We start from the raw sequence: 9,786 nt of genomic DNA, 5'->3' as shown, positions 1-9,786 counted from the left end.
TTTTACATACCACCATAAACCTACAAAATGCTAAGTGCATGAGAAAATAAAGACCTCAGAGTCATTCTTACGAAAGGGTAGTACCTAGTCTGCTTTCATAGATACATTTTCCACTTTAAAAAGAATCCACACTTACAAGTCATCTAGAATGGTACAAACACAAACAACAAAAATACTCTCCAAGGTTATGACTAATAAACTACTAATACACAGCTTACATATAATTATGGAGTATTATTAGCTTTTTTGAAATAACGTTATTCGTAATACTATTTTTGCTCCTTTTTTCCATGCAAATTCTTCCAGAATTACGTTTTGTGGTTGGAATAACATATACAATTTTTTTTGTCATACGTAACTTTAGTGTGTTGGGGAAACTTCTAGGATCGTTTAGAGTAGGAATTTTAGCGAGCTCCTCTCAGGTGCGCAGATTTGTGTGAGGCCTTGAACTGTCATGGCAACGGCCTTGCCGCAGTGCACACACCGGTTCCCGTCAGATCACCGAAGTTAAGCGCTGTCGGGCGTGGCCGGCACTTGGATGGGTGACCATCCGGGCCGCCATGCGCTGTTGCCATTTTTCGGGGTGCACTCAGCCTCGTGATGCCAATTGTGGAGCTACTCGACCGAATAGTAGCGGCTCCTGTCAAATACCACCATCATAATGACCGGGAGAGCGGTGTGCTGACCACATGCCCCTCCTATCCGCATCCTCACCTGAAGATGATACGGCGGTCGGATGGTCCCGATGGGCCACTTGTGGCCTGAAGACGGAGTGCTTTTCAACTGTCATGGAAAAGAGAAGTTCTTTTGAATTTTTGTGATGACGAGTCGTTTCTTTCGTCTTCTGTGGGTAGCACAGTACACTTCAGAGCTTATTTTGTTGCCCCATTAGAGAGGACATCGAACACAATAAAGCTTTAGAGTCCTAGGAGACCGTCGCCATGACTTCATCGGCAGAGGATGCCATTCTGAACTTTCTCTTTGGGAGGAGAAGTGGTGTGGCACTACTCCATGGATTGCCGTTCTGTTTTCGGTTCGAAGTGATAAACGCATGTTTCATCGCCTGTGACGATTTTCGACAAAAACTGTCGTGATCAGTCTCGTAACGCGCCAACAATTCCACATAGATGGCCCTTCGTTATTCTTTCTGGTGTTTTATTATATGGCGAGGAGCCCAGCGGGAACACGCCTCCGAATACCCCAGCAGGTGGATGACTGTGTCGGCACTGCCGACAGAGACGTTCAGTTGACTGTGCGGCCGGCTGGGACGCGGGAGAGCGGACACGTTTGCGGGACCTTGTTGTGATGATGAGAAACACTTCGCCCAACTAGTCATCGTGCTTTACTTCACTGCCAGGTCCCCGTAGACATTGTGCAAGCGCCTATAAATATCTGCGATACTCTGGTTTTTCGCCAAAATAAAATGAATGACAGCTCTCTGATTGAAAGGCAGCTCCCTTAGAGATGCTGTTTTGAAGGCTACGTATGGCGTCGCCGCCTATCGGAACTTCGTTAAACTATAGTCGCTCAACGGGAATTTTCAACTATGTCCCACTATGTCCACATTTCTTCATCCGAAATTAGCCGAGAGAGAAATGTGTCGCAATAACTGTTAAACATCTCTCGTATTAAAAGAGTCGGCAGAGTAGCAGTAACAGTAGAATAGCCCGATAACAAAAGCCCAGTGATATCTAAGGTGGAGCAGTCATTGTCTGTCACCTGAGTAGGGAATCAGGGATGGAAAAATGATGGTATGGAGTCAGTGGCCGTTAGTTCCCAGGCGGGAAGTTCGGCCGCCCAGTGCAAGTCTTATTGAGTGCGACGCCACATTGTGCAATTTGGGCGTCGACAATGGGGATGGAATGGTGATGAGGACAGCAAAACACCAAGTCCCTGATGGGAGAAAATCTCCCACCCCAGCCGGGAATCGAACCCGAGCCTCCATGCGTGTCATTCCAACGCGTCGACAGTTCAGCTACTGGGTCGGACAAATCAGGGATGTTTCAACCCTTCTAAGGTTTCGTAAGTCAGCTGTTGGCGGGGTGACTGTGAGGTGGAAGCACGCAGGGAACAACCACGGCTTAAGCGAGACCAGACATATCTTATGTATTCACAGACAGGACCGTTGAGCACTGCGGATGGTCATTATAAAATACGTCTCATGATCTCAACACAAACTTTCATTCGTGAATTACCAATTGCTACCAGCAATCTAACCAGTTCACTGACGGAAAAATGAAAAGGATATAATGGCCGAGCACCTCCTAATAAACCATGTACTTCTGTAGTCGAAGCAAAGCGACGACTGAGGTGACGCAAAGAGCGACAGCACGACGCTACACCCCCCAGTCCGATGGGAGGGGTGTGGGGAATGCGTGGATATTATTAACAACTATCATGTGTAGTACCAACAGTGAGATACGGAGGAAGTGTTTTGGTTAGGTTGTGGTTCACATATTGGGCTTAAGAGAACGGTATATGTGGAATACAATGAAAACAATTTACTGCGCCGTGTAATGATTACAGCAGAGGTACTGTTCACAAACGATAATTGTATCAGCATGACAGTGCACCCTACGACAAAGCAACATTTGCGACTGAATTGTGTCCTGACAACAACATTCCCGAATTGGACTGCTCTGCTCAGAGTTAGAGAGTGGTCTTTGCTGCCGGCCGCAGGGTCCTTATAACTACCTCCTCCAACTTAAGCTCTTGAAGAAGAGGTTGCTGACAACCCTTCGCAGGCACTCAGACACTTCAAGAAAGTTTTCCCAGGAGCCTTGAAGCCGTTACAAGGGCGAAGGGTAGACGTCCAACATTAGCGTCCTCAGATAGATGACGGGATAGTTTCAAATGGTTCAAATGGCTCTGAGCGCTATGCGACTTAACTTCTGAGGTCATCAGTCGCCTAGAACTTAGAACTAATTAAACCTAACTAACCTAAGGACATCACACACATCCATGCCCGAGGCAGGATTCGAACCTGCGACCGTAGCGGTCACGCGGTTCCAGACTGAAGCGCCTTTAACCGCACGGCCACACCGGCCGGCACGGGATAGTTTCGATCAGGTGGTTGCGCCTGTGTAGCCCGATGAAAACGACTTTTGTTTAGGCTGAATACGATGGGTCCTACCAAACTGGTTGCGGTCTCGAGCTTACTAGACTGTCTTAACCCTAGGATTCACTCTGGGGTCGTAGGTGACCCCAATCATCTTTACTATGGATAAAATAATACTTCCATTTCTTGTAAAAATCCAGAATTTTATGACTTTTACCACACAGTATTGTAGTTCTCTCACAAAAATTTTTAGAGCGCTTGACGCAACATTTAAATCAATAACTAACAAAAACTACTGTTGGGGTCAGTTATGACCCCAAATAGATTATATGTAACATTCATAGAATATATAGATTACCAACTATCAATCTCTTTCTTAGGTATTTTGTGTTGGTAACACTGAATTCAAGTGTTATTCAGGTGCTACTCAGAACTAACCTCAAACTAGAAGTTCGTTTGTACGTTTGTTGTACGTTTGTTGTTGCAGTGTAATTTCAGCATGGATGGAATACGTCTTGCTCCGGGCTATAGTGTAGAACAAGCTATGGAAGACTTATTTCGTAGCAGTAGTGATTCAGAAGGTAGTGACGCCGAAGATGATGGAACAGAGACACAGGTAGACCAAAGTGATGAAATTTGTTTACATGAATTAGAAGTAAATGATATTCTTGCGGAAAATGGTGACAGTGGAGAAGATGAAAGTGCAGTACTGGTAAGCAGGGGTCGGGATATTGCATGGAGTACAAAAGAACCATCAATTCGTAGGTTTCCAATCCGCAACATACAAAGATTTTCAGCAGGTATTCCTAGTACAGTTAGTGTTAGCTCAGCTGTTGACTGTTTCTGCAGTTTATTAATAATGAATTGCTGGATATAATAGTTCAGTTCACAAATCAACGAGGAAATGAATTGAGAGTGTCTGGAAAATTAGTTGACTGGCGTGATACAGACAGATGCGAGCTTCTTTCATTTTTAGGCTTGCTGATTCTGTATGGCGTACAGAAGAGCCGGGGGAAACCTATTGACGAATTTTGGGACTTAGAATATGGCACTCCTCTGTTCCGTGCTACTATGTCGAGGAGGCGATATCAGGACATTCTGCGTTCACTTGGTTTTGAGGACCGCATCACAAGACTTGAAAGGAAAGGGAGGACTGGAAATAAGGCTGAAGCTGTACAGGAAATATTTGATTTGTTTGCCGTGCAATGTCAAACATCATTTATACCTTCCAGCAACATTACTGTTGATGAACATCTTTGCGTATACAGAGGTCGGTGCAGTTTCACGGTCTACATTCCTTCAAAGCCAGGAAAGTATGGCATCAAGATATGGTGCGCAGTAGACTGTGAACATGGTTATTTGACAAATCTTCAAATGTACACTGGAAGGAGTGGTGATGTGAGAGAAGTGAATCAAGGCAAGAGAGTGGTCTTAGATTTAGTGCGTCATCTGGCTGGCAGTGGTAGGAATATTACCACTGACAATTTTTTCACGAGCTATGACCTAGGCCAAGAATTGTTGAAAATGAAGTTGACACTTGTAGGTACTCTACGTTCTACAAGAAAATAAGTCCCAAAAGTGTTTTTGCCTTCAAAAACTAGGGAAGAATGCACTACCAGATTTGCATACAGTGGTAAACCCTATTAATTTCGTATGTTCCAAAAAGAAATAAGGCTCTGCTACTCCTGTCAGCACAGCATCAATCATTTGAAGTGCCCAAAGAAAACAACTTACCAGAAGTAGTGTTGTATTACAGCTCAACAAAATCAGGTGTTGTTACGCTAGATCAAATGAGCTCTTACTATTCTGTGAAAAAGGGCACAAAACGTTGGCCATTAGCAATATTTTATGATCTTGTCGATCTAGCTGCACTCAATGCCTACAGACTCTTCTGTGTTGCTGTTCAAAAAACAGAGAGACGTCTTTTTCTAATGAAGTTGGCCAAAGAAATGGCAAAGCCCCAAGTGGAACGTCGTTTGAGTTTACCACAAACAAGGAACAAGGATATTATTAGCAGTATCAAACGGTTTGGATTTGATGATCTGTTAGACAATGGACATCCAGACGTAATACCCGACAATCAGAAGAGAAAGCGAGGCAGATGCTCCATTTGCCCCCGATCAAAGGACACAAAATACAGTTCAACACGCAAAAAATGTGACAAATTTGTTTGCAAGGAACATTCTGAAATAGTTACTACTTGCAAAATATGTGCAGATGACTATGGTACGGATTCCGGTTAGAATTATGTTTCCTGTTTAGTTGTTCATCACATTTTCTGTAAATTTGAAGCCATTGTGAAACATTTATGAGTGAAACAAATTATGACATAGAGTAATATTGTAACTTCTGATATGTAATTACTCTGCCATATGTAATTTAATTCTACTATGTACATACCTGTTAAAAAAGCTGTGAAATGTGTCTAAATAATAAATAAAATGTAAACAAACAGTATTAAACGACAGTACGTTGTTCTCTGAATGATTAGTACACACAGTCAATTATATATTGATTGGGGTCATGTATGACCCCAGATGGAGTACTAGGGAAATTTTAGCAGAGTGAGTCCTAGGGTTAATAGCCGGTAATTTTCCAATGCTTTGCATTGTCTCACAGAGTGATGCATATAAATTTCTGAAGTTCCAGCAAGAAGCAAAGCCTCACTAAGGAGCGCGCGGAAGCATGGCAAGTGCAAATGGTTGTATTTCGTTCCTGGACCTCATTGTCTGAATCAGCTATATGCTAAATATACTGTGTTACGCAGCTGAAGCATCACTTTCTTCAAACCTCATAATTGTCTCTCAAAGCGACGCAGAACTTAGAAACCTGGCTGTGTTACGCAGCTGAAGCATCACTTTCTTCAAACCTCATAATTGTCTCTCAAAGCGACGCAGAACTTAGAAACCTGGCTAAAAGTAGCCCACATCTTTGTATCGGTGCAAAAGGATAGTGACCTGCGCGATCACCCTCAGGCTCATCGACGTTTCACACAGCAAGGCGTCGACAAAAGCAGAAACGAGACCAGAACTGCGATGTCCATATGAGCTGTAGTGTTGGTTAATTGTGTCACATAGCCTTCAAATTTCAGTACAATTCATCCCAACGCCACTGTGGTCGTAGCACATGGTGGGAAGGTCATAGCATCACGCGTACCTACATTTCACTCCTACTTTTGACACCCCTGTGAAGGAGGTCAGAACCGCGACAGCCATCGTTGAAATCACTCGTTATTATAAGGGGTAGCCGAGGAAAACATTTCAGACACATCATAGCTCAGGATAGACTGTAAAAGGCTTCAAGAGGTGATACAAAGAGAGTCAATGAAACCGCACCTTCCCTTGGGGCGTTGATTCTCACAGATTTCGCAAACAAAAGAGACAGTTCTTAGTTCGATGACCAACAGAACGACGTTCTTGGCTATGTTCGCCACTGCTGACACCACCCGGACATTTCAGCCCTTCTCAATCGACAGTATTGTGCTGAAATCGCATTGAATGATGTCTGAAAACTGGAGCGTAGTGCGACCGCTGATTCATGATTTTCCAGCTCTCCTTAATCGTGCCCTCCTACGGTATATTTGAGGTAAGTAGGGCCATTGACATGAGCGTGAATGAAAAACAAAGGTTCCCTCTAAGGCACCCCAGGTTGGCAACACACTCTATGCCACCCACGTACATTTTTTGAGCAGTATAAAACTATACCTGTTAGACACTTCGACACCCATCCAGCTGGTAAACAGAATGCATGGTGGATCGAAGGGATTGCCTGCCCTCAGGCGTTATAGCAGCCCAAGAACGCTACTAAGCTGGTTCAAATGGTTCTGCGCACTATGGGACTCAACATCTGAGGTCACCAGTCCCCTACAACTTAGAATTACTTAAGGGGGGTAGGACGTCAAACGGGCCGACTTGGAGCAGGAGAGGCACCACAGGACATTTTAATTTCCACTGTCTATACTTTTACAAATAAATTGATAAAACTTTGAAAGCATGATCAGGAAGAATTCAGGATTCATACTCATAGCAGTGGAAGCTCATAAACGTAACAAAATACATTTTTCACATGTGAAATTTCATCATTTTTTTCACCTCCTACTGGCTGCATTTGTTGCTATAGGTACACTTTTCTTCCTAAGTAAGAGAGATTCTTCGATGAATTTTGCACAGCATACAAATTATAATTACATGTGTATGAAACTGAAGAATTTATTTAATTTATGAAAATATGATTGAACTGTTACATTTTAAACTTCATGTTTAGAAAAAAAACCAATTTTATAGTTAATTATCTCAATTTTTACCACAGTTTTTAATAGATTTCCATAATTCTAGAGTTTCATACACCAGTAAGTACTGCTTGTATGCTGTGCAAAATTCATCGATGAATCTCTCTTACTAGGAAGAAAAGTGTAACTACAGAAACAAATGCAGCCAGTACTAAGTGAAAAAAATGATGAAATTTCACACGTAAAAAAAAGGTATTTTGCTACGTTTCTGAACTTCTGCTGCTATGAGTGTGAGTCCTCAATCCTTCCTGGTCATCCTGACCAAGTTTTATGAATTTATTTCTAAACGTATAGACAGTAGAAAGTAAAATGTCCCGTGGTGCGTCTCCTGCTCCAAGTCGGCCCGTTTGACGTCATACTCCCCCCTTAAATCCAACCAACCTAAGGACACCACGCACTTCCAAGCCTGAGGCAGGATTCGAACCTGCGACCGTAGCGCTTGCGCGGCTCCAGACTGAAGAGCCTAGAACGGCTCGGCCATTCCGGCTGACAACTGAGCTGATGTCCAAGTACCTGTACAGGTATATCTTAAAGCGGTCGTCAAAGATGTACAGTGACACCGAGTTTGCATCCCAACTGGGGGGAAGGGGGGTGGGGGCCTTATACGGATCCCTTGCCGTTTCATTCACAGATGTGTCAGTTTTGCATCTGGGACGATCACGCCATTGGAGAACGCCAAATGAGAAGGCTGGAAAAAGCATTTGTTGTTGCTGTGCCCTTTTGTGAGGTAGGGTGGTATGATAGGTGGATGGCCGGTTTCCTCTCAGTACAACACACAATGCACACGTGGTTAAAATAGATTTTGTCACAGGAACTTAATTTCGATGATGTCCAATCTGAAGTTCTGTGGTTAACAGCAACCAAATAATATTTACTAATTCTAGAAGCTTGTCCGTGTTCACATCACACCTATATACAGTGACTAATGTTTCCTCACAGCTAGCTGAGGTGCGAGGCGACGAGTATCACCGTGGAAGACTAGAGCACAGTGCTACATATTGAGGGGCAATGTGAACTGAGTCCGAGTGTGACGTACTAAAATGTCGTGTGACTAGGGCCTTCCGTCGTGTAGACCGTCTGCCGGGTGCAAGTCTTCCGATTTTACGTCACTACTGCGACTTGCGCCGGCCGGGATGGCCAAGTGGTTCTAGGCCCTAAAGTCTGGAACAGCGTGACCGCGACGGTCGCAGGCTCGAATCCTGCTTCGGACATGGGTGTGTGTGATGATCTTAAGTTAGTTGGGCTTAAGTAGCTCTAAGTTCTATGGGACTGATGACCTTAGAAACGTCCTGTAGTGCTCAGAGCCATTTGAAACATTTGAATTGCGACTTGTACGTCGATGGGGATGAAATGATGATGACTAGGACAACACAACAACCAGTCCACCAGTCCCTGAACGAAGAAAATCTCCGACCTAGCAGGGAATCGAACCCGGGCCCTTAGGACTGACATTCTGTCACGCTGACACGCTTTTTTTTCTTTTTTTTTTTTTTGTACGTTGTGTTTGGTCGTAGCGGACGACACATGACATCCTTTGAAGTTCGTTGTTGATTCTTTCACTCAGTTTTCTTATTACAGAGATCAGGCGGCTCTCTGATCGAAGACGCTGAGCTACCGTGCCGGCATCACTCAGCTACCGGGGGCGGACAGTGCAACGTGCTCAGGTACTGAGATTGGGACAGCGCGCTCAGCGGCGGCCTATATGCACGCTGCCCACGGAGCGTTATCGGCGCGTAGCCTGGGGGCGTTTGTTGGTGTTCTCTTGTCATAGGCGCGCCTAGTTCAGCACCTGCTACACAGTGTTTCCTGGTACCGATTGGTGTGCTGGAGAAGGCACACGCTAGCACAGCATTAACAACCATTGCTGCTTCAGATCAAGTTCAAAATTCATCGAATGTTCCTAGTGGTTCCACCCTGAATACCAGAGCAAACACTGCTGTTACGCTACACAACAAAGGCGTCAGGTCGCGTGCAGTGTTGTGGCATCCACACGATATCCTTAAGGAAAATTTGAATCATCCAGGAACGTGACAGCAGAGTAAAACGTTGTCAAGAAAGTCGTCTTGTTCCTCATTGTACGGAAAACCATGTTCGACATCAGAATCTGTGGGGACCAAGACCCCAACGAAGTGTGTGGTTTTATTGACGCCATTCATGTAACCTCGCGAGGCCTTTTCGTGTATATTGTAAATGGCTGCGTGTCTGGAATGTTCATTTTGGCCATTCGTAAGAAAGCAGTGTGATGTCAGCGCTGGGCGTCACGTTTGTGACGTCGATCACATAGGCGTCAAATAAAAATGCAGGTAAGAGGGGGCGTGTCGACCTTCTAAGAGTGTCACGCCCACGGTGGCGTTGGGCTGAATTGTGGTGAAATTAGGTGCCAATGTGACATCATTAACCCATCTACCACTTCACTTCAACTTCTGAGCTCCGTCCTTTC

The 9,786-nt window shown here is 44.4% G+C and overlaps 1 pseudogene; it reads left to right on the top strand.

Moving 5' to 3' along the window:
* The first annotated feature begins 456 nt into the window (after window positions 1-456).
* Window positions 457-574, top strand: LOC124616935 (annotated as a pseudogene).
* Window positions 575-9,786: the final 9,212 nt, after the last annotated feature.

The sequence above is a fragment of the Schistocerca americana genome, chromosome 5, assembly GCF_021461395.2.
Source record: "Schistocerca americana isolate TAMUIC-IGC-003095 chromosome 5, iqSchAmer2.1, whole genome shotgun sequence".
Taxonomy (NCBI): domain Eukaryota; kingdom Metazoa; phylum Arthropoda; class Insecta; order Orthoptera; family Acrididae; genus Schistocerca; species Schistocerca americana.
Note: the sequence above shows the minus strand (reverse complement) of the source record. Positions and strands in the feature narration are given on the sequence as shown.